Source organism: Dendrobates tinctorius, unplaced genomic scaffold (genome assembly GCF_039654945.1).
Source record: "Dendrobates tinctorius isolate UK_male_01 unplaced genomic scaffold, ASM3965494v1 ptg000064l, whole genome shotgun sequence".
Lineage (NCBI taxonomy): Eukaryota > Metazoa > Chordata > Amphibia > Anura > Dendrobatidae > Dendrobates > Dendrobates tinctorius.
In genome coordinates, this window is record NW_027361732.1 from 5,056,578 (window position 1) to 5,069,656 (window position 13,079).

The 13,079-nt window shown below is 53.6% G+C and overlaps 1 protein-coding gene across 1 annotated transcript in view; it reads left to right on the forward strand.

Annotated features, from left to right (window-relative positions):
- Nucleotides 1–9,798: 9,798 nt before the first annotated feature.
- ESD (esterase D) overlaps nucleotides 9,799–13,079 on the forward strand; it is a 73,339-nt gene continuing 70,058 nt past the window's right edge. The window contains exon 1 of the mRNA XM_073580253.1: nucleotides 9,799–9,916. The gene's annotated coding sequence lies outside the window, so the exon portion shown is untranslated. The remainder of the gene's footprint in view (nucleotides 9,917–13,079) is intronic.

Consider the following 13,079-nt stretch of genomic DNA (forward strand, 5'->3'; position numbering starts at 1 on the left):
TGTAGATTCTGTTTCTCTCAGTTGAAGTGTACCTATGATTAAAAATTTCAGACCTCTCCATTCTTTGTAGGTGGGAATCGACAGTGTATCAAATACATACTTTCCCCACTGTATAATTTTAGATAGGAATAAAACAAACTTTGCATAAATCAAAAGTACAGATGACAAATATAAAGTTTGTAAAATATGTTATTAAATAGCTCTACTTTGAATTTCCAATCTCACACTTTTCTTTTAGGGTACAAGTCACTAAATGCTTCACAGTCTATGAAGAGGGGAGGAGGGAGGGAGCAAGTTTGTTGTGTATCATACTCCAGGAACAAAGAAACTGATAACAGAGCTAATAACTTGATGTTTTGGCTTCTATACCTATACAAGTCCTCATATAAGTCCTCATCAACCCTGTTGCTGTATTTTCCCTGTATATTGTATGTATATTGTATAAAAGCTAGTTTCCCAAAAGCACATGAGCTCAAAGAAAAAACAAACAAGCATCAAGCATACAGAGAGAACATAATGTTAGGGCTGGCGGAACGCACCAAATGATAAAATAATAGTAGGTGCGTTCGCAGCCCGGGGTCCACCGTGCAGAGGAGGTACACTGCTGCTAGATAATGGCGGACGCTCAATATGGCGGTATAATGGCGGAACACACGCGGGTTAAACGTCACCCGGTGTGCACAGGGCGAGCTCTGTTGCTTCACAGAGCAGCCGAACCGCTAAACACAAATACCGAACCTGTTCAAGCACTCAGAGCTCGGGGAGATGAACGCTCAGTATATGGTCACAGGACTCGGACCCAAGGACACGGGCCGGCGGCCTTCTAGACCTACTGAGCGTGCGGCGACGCCACCGCGAACGCCGCTGAGGCTGACTGCAGCGGAGCGACAGTGACTGCGGCGGTACGATAGTGCCCTGTAGTAGGCGACACCATTGACTGGCGCTGACTCTAATACTGATACCCTAACCACATGCGTAGTATCCAAGGGAGGGGAATCTTAATAAGTCATTCACCAGGTACATGCATCCGTCATCATCCACACATATAGCAACTAAAGTCTATACTAGCGCATGGCAGAGCGGCCATGCAAGTCTTTTATAGCCGAGACCTTCCGGAACCTTCCAGATCCTCCTGATGGACCAATCAGAACTGGAGAAGGACCTGAGCATGTGACTCCCGATCCCCAATGGGGAATCGTCCCATGAGCATGCTCAGTGGAGCGACGGAAGGACTTAGTTTCTGGAGTCTTTTGCTGCTGGCCAGGCTGAATTGTCATACCTGAACCAGAGGTGGCAGCAGCAACCGATCCCACACTGCTGGTCTGGGCAGAGCGCCGGGACCAACGAGTCTGCTGAGTAGGCTCCACTGCGGCCAAGGGGGAACGGGAGACCGGCGAGTACAAGGCTCTGGATTCCTGCTGTGCAGTGGCAGGAACCCGACACCTAACATTACCCCCCCTCCTAGGGCCCCCTCCCCTCTGAGCCTCGCTACGCTCAAATGCCGCAATGAGGAGCGGAGCGTGGATGTTCTCCACTGGCTCCCAGATCCGAGCCTCTGGACCATGACCCTTCCAGTCCGCCAAATAAAACGTTTTACCAGGCACCATCCTGCGTCCCACAATGGCATTGACCTCAAACTCGTCCGAAGACAGGTCCAATGTCCCGGCAGATGACTTGGAGAACCGGGACATGTGAACAGGTTTAAGGAGGGACACGTGGAAGGAGTCCGAGATAGCCAAGTGTGGTGGAAGAGCCAGACGATAGACCACAGAGCTGATCCGCTCGAGGACTTTAAAGGGGCCAATGTAGCGAGGAGCAAACTTAGTGGACTCGACTCGCAGCCTGATGTTACGGGCGGTTGGAGCAGGACGCCGATGTGAATCTACGGAGGACCTCATTCTCTCCTTAGAGGCCCGAATGGCATCCTGGGCGCGGTCCCAAATATCACGTGCTTCCACCGCCCAGTCTGCCACCCTAGAGTAAGTGGATGACACGGGTATGGGCACGGGGACACAAGGATGCTGGCCGTAGTTAAGGAGGAATGGCGTCTGGCTGGTGGAATCGGCCACAGTGTTGTTCAAGGCGAACTCTGCCCATGGCAACAAAGATGCCCAGTCATCCTGCCTGGCTGAGACAAAATGTCGGAGATACTGTATGTGACCAGGATCTGGTTGGCCCTCTCTACCAACCGGTTCATCTCGGGATGATAGGCCGAGGAGAGATTCAGTTCAATAATGAGCAAGCGACAGAGCTATCACCAGAAGCGAGACGTAAACTGGGGACCCTGGCCACTGACAATCTTGTCAGGCATGCCGTGTAAATGGAAAACGTGTTTGATGAACAACACTACTAAACCCTGTGCGGAAGGTAGCCGAGAGGCACCAAGTGCACCATTTTAGAAAAATGGTCGATGACAACCCAAATAACTGTGCTGCCACTGGACTTGGGTAGACCCACCACAAAGTCCATGCCAACCATCTCCCAGGGCCTGTCCGCCACCGGTAAGGGGTAGAGTAACCCAGCAGGACGTTGCCGGGAAGGCTTATTCTTGGCGCAGGAGACGCACGCCTGTATGTAGTCTTTGACGTCACAAGCCATATGCGGCCACCAGTACGTCCTTGCCAGAAGCTCAACTGTCCGCTTAGTACCCAAGTGTCCACCCACCCTGGATGCGTGAGCCCAAGAGAGGATCTCCGGACGCAAACGGGCAGGCACAAAAGTCTTGCCCGGGGGTACAGACTCAAGGGCGACCGGAGCCACTGTCCTCAGACTCTCCAATGGTACGATTAACCGAGGCTCCTCCTCTTCCTCCTCCACTGATACCACGGAGCGGGAGAGCACGTCGGCTCGGACATTTCTCTCACCGGAAAGGAAATGTAGGGTGAAGTGGAACCGGAAGAAGAATAGAGACCATTGAGCTTGGCGAGAATTTAACCGCTGGGCAGTTTGGAGATAGACCAAATTTTTGCGGTCGGTGTAAACTTTGAAGGGGTAGCGAGCCCCCTCCAGGAGGTGTCTCCATTCAGAAAAGGCCAATTTCATGGCTAGCAACTCCCTGTCCCCAATGGAATAGTTCCTCTCCGCCGGTGAAAAGGTCTTTCTAAAGAAGCAAAGGATGCTTCCGACCTTGAGCATCCTTTTGAAACAGGACTGCTCTAGCACCGACGGACGAGGCATCCATCTCTAAAATAAACGGCTTATCCACATTGGGGCGATGTAAAATGGGCGCACTAGAGAAATGAGACTTGATGGAGTGGAAGGCCTTAGACACCTCCTCAGACCACACTTTAGGATTCGCTCCCTTCTTGGTGAGGGCAACCAAGGGAGCTACCAAAGTTGAGAAGTGCGGGATGAATTGGCGGTAAGTTAATAAATCCCATAAAGCGCTGCACCGCTTTAAGGGAGTGAGGCTCCTGCCAATCCATTACCGTCTGCAGTTTGGCATGATCCATGGCCAACCCTTGTGCCGAGATGATATAGCCCAGGAAAGGCAACGACTCCTGCTCAAACATGCACTTCTTCAACTTGGCATACAGGGCGTTTGCCTGTAGATCGAAGACTTTGCAAACCTCTCTCCGGTGGGACTTCAAATCTGGAGAGATGAGAATATCAGCCAGATAGACCACCGCCGAAGAGGAAAGCATATCTCGAAAGATATTTTTTACGAAGTCTTGAAAGACGGCTGGGGCATTACATAGACCAAAGGGCATGACCAGATACTCATAATGGCCATCCCTGGTATTAAAAGCCGTCTTCCACTCGTCTTCCTCACATATGCATATCAGGTTGTAGGCTCCCCGCAGATCGAGTTTGGTAAATACTCTTGCTCCCCGCAACCTATAGAACAGCTCCGATATCAGGGGCAGAGGGTACTTTTTCTTAACGGTGATGGCGTTAAGACCCCTGTAATCGATGCAAGGCTGCAATTCACCGCTCTTCTGCACAAAGAAGAATCCCGCCCCTGCTGGTGACACCAACTTCCTAATAAATCCCCTGGCCAGATTCTCCTTAATGTATTGTTGACATGGCCTCCATCTCCGGGAGAGACGGGGATACACACGACCCCAGGGAGGCTCTGCACCAGGCAAGAGGTCTATAGGACAGTCGTAGTGGCGGTGCGGTGGGAGAGTCTCTGCCGCTCTCTTGGAGAACACATCTGCGTACTGCTGATAGTGTTTAGGGAGCGAAGAGAGATCTGCGGGGGCCGCAGTTGAGGCAACCTGAACGCATTTGCTCAGATATCTACCCTCACAGGACTTACTCCAACTAAGAATTTTCCCCGAGGACATCTCAATATGGGGAGAATGGCAACGCAACCAGGGAACTCCCAGAACCTGATCGATACCCTCGGGCATAATAAGGAGGGACACTGTCTCGTGATGGGACGGAGACAGTGAGAGTCTTAATGGAGCAGTCTGATGGGTAATCTGCGAGGGTGATGTCGAACCGTTCACCACTCTGATGGTGACCGGCTGAGGTAGCATAACCAAGGGGATTGAATGCTGGAGAGCGAAGGCTGGGGATATAAAATTACCCTCCGCTCCAGAGTCTACGCAAACCTCCACCGCCAGAGTAGAGGAGCCGAACTCCAGCACCCCCTTGAAGATTAGCTTGGAGGAAAATGGTGTGGTGTCTTGTAATTCTCCTGCTGTTGCCACTAGACGCGGGCATTTCTCCAAGCGCTGTGGGCACCTATTGGCAAAGTGACCAGACTGTCGGCAGTGGGAGTGAGCTATGGAGGTTCGAGCTGGGCGGAACTTAGAGCTCGTGCGAGGCACCTCCATAACCACCGACGACTCGGACGCTCGATCGGGTAGCTCCAGAGGTTTAGAGAAAGTTGAAGCCAACCTAAACCTCTGTCTGGACTGGGAGCGCTCCAAACCTCAATCTAAGAAGCGGAGAGTAATACGTGTGGAGATGGTAATGAGCTCCTCCAGAGTACCGGGAACCTCCCGAGTAGCCAGAGCTTCCTTAACGTGGTCAGCCAAACCCCTCCAAAAGATTGGTATCAGAGTCTTATCTGACCACTCCAACTAGGAAGCCAGTGTCCGAAAACGAATGGCATACTAGTTGACCAGGGACGAACCCTGTGTCAGAGCCAATAGCTGGAGCATGGTATCGTGTGAGACCAATGGTCCCAGAAAGACCTGCTTCAGAGAGCCTAGAAACTGAGGGGTTCCCTGAACCTCGGGGTCACCACGCTCCCACAGTGGGGTGGCCCACTCCAGAGCCCTGCCAGCCAGAAGGGAAATGATGAATCCGACCTTAGCCTGCTCAGAAGGAAATCATGCAGCCAGCAGCTCTAGCTTACTAGCACACTGGCTCACGAAACCCCTGCAGGAGGCCCTATCACCCGAGAACTTCTCGGGCAGCGGGAGGTGGGATAACATTGGTGCAGGGATGGAAGTGGGAACACGTGAGGTTGAACGCTCGAGAGCCGCCAACCTGCCCCCCCAGCTGCGCTGCAGTAGTTGCTGTTCATCCGCCATCACTAGCCAAACCCTGGCGCTAGTATGTTAGGGCTGGCGGAACGCACCAAATTATAAAATAATAGTAGGTGCGTTTGCAGCCCGGGGTCCACCGTGCAGTGGTGATACACTGCTGCTAGATAATGGCGGACACTCAATATGGCGGTATAATGGCGGAACACACACGGGTTAAACATCACCCGGTGTGCACAAGGCGAACTCTGTTGCTTCACAGAGCAGCCAAACCGCTAAACACAAATACCGAGCCTGTTCAAGCTCACAGAGCTCGGGGAGATGAACGCTCAGTATATAGTCACAGGACTCAGACCCAAGGACACGGGCCGGCGTCCTTCTAGACCTACTGAGCGTGTGGCGACGCAACTGCCACTAACACGTTGACTGCCGCAGTACGATAGTGCCCTGTAGTAGGCGACACCATCGGACGCTAGTGCTGTGGACTGATGTGCACTGTGGCCTAGCTTTAGCCACTGACTGGCGCTGACTCTAATACTGATACCCTAACCACATGCATAGTATCCAAGGGAGGGGAATCTTAATAAGTCATTCACCAAGTACATGCATCCGTCATCATCCACACATATAGCAACTAGACTCTATACTAGCGCATGGCAGAGCGGCCATGCAAGTCTTTTATAGCCGAGACCTTCCGGAACCTTCCAGATCCTCCTGATGGACCAATCAGAACTGGAGAAGGACCTGAGCATGTGACTCCCGATCCCCAATGGGGAATCGTCCCATGAGCATGCTCAGTGGAAAGACGGAAGGACTTAGATTCTGCAGTCTTTTGCTGCTGGCCAGGCCTGTTTCACACTTCTGTTTGTGACTATCAGTCAAAATCCGCCATTTTGTTTTGCGGATCCGTTTTTTTTCCCACTGAGTTGCATTACTGGCAGATCTTGACGGATGGCCATCCGTTGGATCCGCTTTTTTGCGGATCCGCCAAATTTTTTGTGTCCGCGGACATGCCAGGACAGACCATGCAACGTTTTTTTGTGCTGCAGGATCCGTATTTTATAGTGCGCATGCCCGGAGGAAAGAAGTCAGCCGGAAATTTAACCCTGAAATCATCTCCGGCGGCCAGAAAAAATTCTCTCTCTGGAATCCGTTCACATCAGTTTAGCAACGGATCCGCTTTCCGCCATTTTAGAGGATTTTAACTGACACAAAAAACTGAAGTGTGAAACAGGCCTAAACTGTAGCCTGTGAGGAAGCAGGCTTCGGCATCTTTTTGTGTGGCTCTGTGCTGTAACAGAGTTCGCTCCTGTGCACACAGGGTCAGCGGTTACTCCGCCGGTGTTCACTTAGTGTCTGCCATTACCGAGCAGCAGTTTGCCATCTCTGCACGGTGGACTCCGGGTTGCGATCACAGTTTATTATATTTAGTGCGATACGCAACCCTAACTTATTATCATAATGACTTATGCATTTCTAATGTGTCCTTAGAAAATATCGTCTGTATGGGTTACGCACAGCTCTGCCTTTGTTGCACACGCACGGTACGCACAGCTCTACCTCTGGTGCACACGCACGGTACGCACAGCTCTACCTCTGGTGCACGCGCACGGTACACACAGCTCTGCCGCTGGTGCACGCACAGCGCTGCTTCTGGTGTACGGCACACACGGTACGTACAGCTCTGCCTCTGGTGCATGGCACGCACAGTGCTGCTTCTAGTGTACGCACAGCTCTGTCTCTGGTGCACACACACCGTACGCACAGCTCTGCCTTTGGTGCATGCACAGCTCTGCCTCTGGTGCACGGCACACACAGTACGCACAGTGCTGCTTCTGGTGTACGGCACACACGGTAGGCACAGCTCTGCCTCTGGTGCATGGCACGCACAGTGCTGCTTCTGGTGTACGCACAGCTCTGCCTCTGGTGCACGGCACACACAGCGCTGCTTCTGGTGTACGGCACACACGGTACGTACAGCTCTGCCTCTGGTGCATGGCACGCACAGTGCTGCTTCTGGTGTACGGCACACACGGTAGGCACAGCTCTGCCTCTGGTGCACAGCACGCAGTGCTGCTTCTAGTGTACGCACAGCTCTGCCTCTGGTGCACACACACCGTACGCACAGCTCTGCCTCTGGTGCACAGCACACACAGTACACACAGCGCTGCTTCTGGTGTACAGCACACACGGTACGTACAGCTCTGCCTCTGGTGCATGGCACGCACAGTGCTGCTTCTGGTGTACGGCACACACGGTAGGCACAGCTCTGCCTCTGGTGCACAGCACGCAGTGCTGCTTCTAGTGTACGCACAGCTCTGCCTCTGGTGCACACACACCGTACGCACAGCTCTGCCTCTGGTGCACGGCCCACACATTGCTGCTTCTGGTGCACCGCACGCACAGCGCTGCTTCTGGTGCACGGCACGCACAGCGCTGCTTCTGGTGTACGCACAGCTCTGCCTCTGGTGCACGGCACACACAGCGCTGCTTCTGGTGTACTGCACATACAGTACGCACAGCTCTGCCTCTGGTGCACGGCACACACAGCGCTGCTTCTGGTGTACGGCACACACGGTACGTACAGCTCTGCCTATGGTGCATGGCACGCACAGTGCTGCTTCTGGTGTACGGCACACACGGTAGGCACAGCTCTGCCTCTGATGCATAACACACAGTGCTGCTTCTAGTGTACGCACAGCTCTACCTCTGGTGCACACACACTGTACGCACAGTTCTGCCTCTGGTGCACGGCACACACGGTACACACAGTGCTGCTTCTGGTGCACGGCACACACGGTATGCACAGCGCTGCTTCTGGTGTACGGCACACACAGCACTGCTTCTGTTGCACGGCACACACAGCGCTGCTTCTGGTGTACGGCACACACGGTACGCACAGCGCTGCTTCTGGTGTACGTACAGCTCTGCCTCTGGTGCACGGCACACACGGTACGCACAGCGCTGCTTCTGGTGCACGCACACACGGTACGCACAGCGCTGCTTCTGGTGTACGCACAGTTCTGCCTCTGGTGCATGCACACCGTACGCACAGCTCTGCCTCTGGTGCACACACACCGTACGCACAGTTCTGCCTCTGGTGCACGGCACACACGGTACGCACAGCGCTGCTTCTGGTGCACGCACACACGGTACGCACAGCGCTGCTTCTGGTGTACGCACACCGTACGCACAGCTCTGCCTCTGGTGCACACACACCGTACGCACAGTTCTGCCTCTGGTGCACGGCACACACGGTACGCACAGCGCTGCTTCTGGTGTACGCACAGCTCTGCCTCTGGTGCATGCACACCATACGCACGGCTCTGCCTCTGGTGCACACACACCGTACGCACAGTTCTGCCTCTGGTGCACGGCACACACAGCGCTGCTTCTGGTGTACCACAGCTCTGCCTCTGGTGCACAGCACACACGGTATGCACAGCGTTGCTTCTGGTGTACGCACAGCTCTGCCTCTGGTGCACGTGCACGGTACGCACAGCTCTGCCTCTGGTGCATGGCACACACGGTACGCACAGCGCTGCTTCTGGTGTACGCACAGCTCTGCCTCTGGTGCATGCACACCATACGCACAGCTCTGCCTCTGGTGCACACACACCGTACGCACAGTTCTGCCTCTGGTGCACGGCACACACAGCGCTGCTTCTGGTGTACCACAGCTCTGCCTCTGGTGCACAGCACACACGGTATGCACAGCGTTGCTTCTGGTGTACGCACAGCTCTGCCTCTGGTGCACGGTACGCACAGCTCTGCCTCTGGTGCATGGCACACACGGTACGCACAGCGCTGCTTCTGGTGTACGCACAGCTCTGCCTCTGGTGCATGCACACCATACGCACAGCTCTGCCTCTGGTGCACACACACCGTACGCACAGTTCTGCCTCTGGTGCACGGCACACACAGCGCTGCTTCTGGTGTACCACAGCTCTGCCTCTGGTGCACAGCACACACGGTATGCACAGCGTTGCTTCTGGTGTACGCACAGCTCTGCCTCTGGTGCACGGTACGCACAGCTCTGCCTCTGGTGCACAGCACACACGGTATGCACAGCGTTGCTTCTGGTGTACGCACAGCTCTGCCTCTGGTGCACGGTAAGCACAGCTCTGCCTCTAGTGCACGGCACACACGGTAGGCACAGCTCTGCCTCTGGTGCACAGCACGCAGTGCTGCTTCTAGTGTACGCACAGCTCTGCCTCTGGTGCACACACACCGTACGCACAGCTCTGCCTCTGGTGCACGGCACACACAGCGCTGCTTCTGGTGTACGCACAGCTGTGCCTCTGGTGCACGCGCACGGTACGCACAACGCTGCTTCTGCACACATATTTCTCAGAATCATGGCAGTGCGGCACGCCGAGTGCATGACTCCTCCCCACACGTGACTGACACGTGGTCGTGACATCATGAAAGGTCCTGTCGCTCGTTAGGATCTGCTGTGAGAAGTTTCTCTGCAGGTGGGTGGTGGTGTGTAGAGGATTTTAGTGAGGACGGCCCGACTATAACGCTGCACTGGCAGCGGGTGACTGCAGAGTACCCCGTGTAGTGTGAGGGACGCTGAGGTGGCAGCACTGCAAGTCCCAGATAAGAAGCAGCTGCCATGTGCGCTCTCCGGCCCGGAGCTATACATAGCCTCTCTCCATTCTCAGGCAGCAGTGCCGGCTGGTGTCAGGTCCGCGGTGCGTCTGACTGCGAATGGCGCCTGTCACTGCCCTGTGCACAGCAGTGAGGCCGTTTGTAGTTCTGATTAGTTTTAGGCCTCTTTCACACATCAGGTTTTCTGCTTCAGGCGCGATCCGGTGCTTTTGACTAAAACCGGATCCGTCGAAATGCAATGCCGGATCCGGTTCCCCCCCATTGACTTGCATTAGAGCCGGATGGCCATGCGTTTCATCCGATTTTCGCCGGATCCGGCAATGTGACGCGATCCGGCGTCTGGAAAAAACGGTGACTGTAACGTTTTTTGTATCCGTCGAAAAAGCCGGACACGCCGGATCCGGCGTGTCCGGCTTTTTCATACAATGAAAGCCTATGAGCGCCGCAATGCACCGGATCCGGATCCGGTTTTTTTGGTCTGAGCATGCTCAGTAGCTCTGCCCACAGGACATATATAAAAGCAAGACAATGGGACCCTCAGCCACACCCAACATGCCACCCAAGCCAAGAACCAGGAGCAGGAGAAGGCAGCAGACATCTGCAGCAGCAGCACCACCATCAGCACCACCCCAAATGGAGCAGCATGCTGAACAACGGGAGGGGAGTCCAGCAGCAGATGAGAGACGGTAATTATCAAATCCCCCATTCCTCCAAACTAGGGCTATGGAATATCAAGATATTCATTGGCCCTTTGTTTCTCTTTATTCAACAGCCGCCCAAGAGATGCAGCAGCAGCAATGGCAGCAGCAGAAACACCACCCACAGCCATGGAGTCTGGCCATGAGGAAGACAGCACATCTTCTGGGAGCCCTCCCTCGCATCGTCAGCGTTTGACGGTAAGTTTTTATTTCCAAAATCCATCATCTCTGTAATATATGTGTATTCATTGCCTTTTATTTCAAAACAGGAATCACAAGATGAAGAGGAGCTCCCAGAAGAAGAAGGAAGGGGTGGACAGACACTTGGAGTGGGCTCACAATTGGTAAGTTTTTTGCATCAAACGCAGAAACACAACATCACACTACACACAACACATAGAAAACAATGTTCTGCAGACCACACACAGCAAACAAATGCCTACATCCAAAGACATAACATTTTTTGTTTTCTTCTCTAGTCTTCCCAATCTGGTGCTCGGCCAAGAGGTCCTCGCAGTGCCTCCCAGGGTCGTCGGCGACAGCAACGCGGCGGTCACCAGCGTGTAAGTATAAATATTTTTGCTTTGTTTTTTTTGCACTTTTTATTTCATTTCTTTTGTGGAGGCTAATTATGTTATTTTTGTCTTTTTCTTTAACAGCCTTCACAACATGCTCCCGACTCTGACGGTGAGGATGGAGGGATTGATGTGGACCGCCTCATCGATCTCGTCAGAGAAAGGGAGCCGCTCTGGAATATGGCTGACCGACGCCACGCTGACCTGATCGTTACCCGACGACTCTGGGAGGAAATCTGTTCGCTCCTTGTGGACCGCTGGGAGGACCTAAAAGCTCGGGCCCAGATTAAAGAGCGTAAGTATATACAGTACCGGTTGCTTGATTTAAACCTGTGTTTCCCGAACTCCAGTCCTCGTGGTCCCCACGGATCATGTGTTCAGGATTTCTATTTACTTTGGAAATCCTGAAAACATGACCCCTGGGGACCATGAGGACTGGAGTTTGGGAAACACTGATGTTGTATACTAACCACTTTGTCCTTTCTCGTTTCAGGGGAGAGAATTGTGAAGCGGTGGCGGTCTGTGAGGGATCGTTTCAAGAAGGAGTTCAATAAAGAGATGCGGGCCCCGAGTGGATCTGGAGGACGCAGGAGCAAGTACAAGTACGCACGAGCCCTGTCGTTCCTCCGGGAGACAATGCTCACCAGAAGGTAAATATTACACACCACATGTGACAAAAAAATGTTTAGATGTAACTTTTTTTTTTCAGCCAGGGCCATACCATGTCACTATTTTAATTGTTTTTTTTTCTCTTTATTCCACAGCACGGTGAGCAGCACTCGGGAGCCTGCACGATTGGACCCTTCTGAGGCGATCCCTGAGGAGACCGGCACCGAGGGAGACTTCGACCCATCAGTCCCATCCACCAGCACAGGAGCATCGTGGCCGCCTACATTACATGAAGCTGCTGGTGAGGAGATCGCTTTCCCTTTACCCCACCCTTCTGCCCCTGCCACCTCTAGTACACCTGCGGGTACTGGGCGGCAGAGGGGTCAGGAAAAGACTTATGCGCCAGAGTTCTTGCATCTGAATGCATCTTTACAGAACTGTCTAAAAGTCTTGTCAGAGCAAATCTCCGCAGGCTTTCAGCAGATCAACTCCAGCATTCTGGAGGTGAAGACACTTCTGCAAACCATGCATTCAGAAGCAAGATCTTCGCCAAACCACACCTTTTTCAGGTCTGTTGTGGAGCGCATGGAAACGCTCTCTCCTGCCCAGCAGATGCATGTAATGCATTCATGCCACGCTGCTCTCCAGCAAGTTACCTCCCAACCTCCTCCTCCCACCACAGTAGTTCCTCCACCTGCACCCCCTCCAGCCACTTTCCATCCTCCCCCTCCTATTACATCTACACCCCCTCCAGCCACTTTCCATCCTCCCCCTCCTATTACATACCATCCACCTCCCCAGCACCATCCACCTCCCCAGCACCATCCACCTCCCCAGTACCAGCAACCTCCCCAGTACCAGACATCTCCCCACTTCCAGCAACCTGCCCCGTACCAAACTCCTTCCCCATACAACTTGCCATCAACATCATCTGCTCCTACAGTCCCTGCCCAACCCTCCACTCCACCACCCACCACCTCTTCTGCTTCCCACATGTCCACCCATTCTGTAGTTTTTTCCACACCTTCACCTCTAACTGTTCCTTCCCCACCACGATCCCAGTCCTCTCTCCACACTCCCAGTGTCGAAGTGTCCCGCAGCCCCTACAGCAGTATTTCCACCACACACTACACAGATTTATA